The sequence below is a fragment of the Lathyrus oleraceus genome, chromosome 6 (assembly GCF_024323335.1).
Source record: "Lathyrus oleraceus cultivar Zhongwan6 chromosome 6, CAAS_Psat_ZW6_1.0, whole genome shotgun sequence".
Taxonomy (NCBI): domain Eukaryota; kingdom Viridiplantae; phylum Streptophyta; class Magnoliopsida; order Fabales; family Fabaceae; genus Lathyrus; species Lathyrus oleraceus.
The window spans coordinates 5371721-5372834 of NC_066584.1; the positions used below are offsets into that span (position 1 = coordinate 5371721).

Sequence of the window (1114 nt, forward strand, 5' to 3'; positions counted from 1 at the left end):
CCAATAATTTTGAACTTAAACCATCCCTGTTACAACTAGTGCAACAGAGACAATTCGCAGGTCTCGCTACTAAGAACCCTAACCAACATTTAAAAATATTTCTTCAATTAGCAGATACTTTTAAAACCAATGGAGCTTCTCCTGAGGCAATATGTTTAAGATTATTTCCTTTTTCCCTCAGAGATAAAGCTCTATCATGGTTAGATTCCCTTCCACCCAATTCCATTACGACTTGGGATAACCTTAGAAGAGTTTTTCTTGCTAGATATTTTCCCCCGAGTAAGACCGCCGTTCTTCGAAACCATATAACTAGATTTACCCAAAACCATGGAGAATCGTTGTTCGAAGCTTGGGAGAGATATAAAGAGTTGTTACGAGCATGCCCACATCATGGTTTAGAAAATTGGTTAATCATTCAAACCTTCTATAATGGACTTCATTACAACACAAAGATGACCATCGACGCTGCCGCAGGCGGTGCTTTGATGAACAAACCTTACCCTGAAGCTAGTTCCCTCATCGAAGACATGGCTCAAAACCATCAATCATGGGGAGTCGAACGAGCGACAGTTGAGAAGAAGGAAGCCCAAGGAGGAGTGCATGAACTAAGCTCTATAGACATGATGCAAGCTAAAATGGACGCATTATCCCTTAAAGTCGAGCATATGTACACGAACCTGAATACTGTAGCCGCAGTTTCGTCGGATTGTGAGATATGTGGAAGCCAAGGACACCAATTCGCAGAATGCAGTCTATTAAACGAAACCCACTCCGAGCAAGTGAACTACACCCAAGGGAACCCATATTCGAATACCTATACTCCTGGATGGAGGAATCACCCTAACTTCTCCTATAAAAACAATAACCCTATTCAAAATAATGCACCTCCGAGACCTAGTTATCAAGCCCCTAGATCAAATCAACCTATGCAACCTGTACCACCAAAACCGAGCCTTGAGAAAATTATGGAAAATTTTATCACCGCTCAAACCCAATAAAACAAGGAGTTCATGAATCAAAACATTCATGTTAACGAATTGATTACTCAGTTAGGAACCAAGGTTGACCAAATAGTTACTCATACCAAGATGCTTGAAACCCAGATCTCTCAGGT

General features: G+C 41.0%; 1 non-coding gene across 1 annotated transcript; it reads right to left on the reverse strand.

Moving 5' to 3' along the window:
- Positions 1-290: 290 nt before the first annotated feature.
- On the reverse strand, positions 291-397 carry LOC127099567 (small nucleolar RNA R71). The gene has a single exon (XR_007794057.1). It is a non-coding gene; the product is annotated as a small nucleolar RNA R71 (small nucleolar RNA).
- Positions 398-1114: the final 717 nt, after the last annotated feature.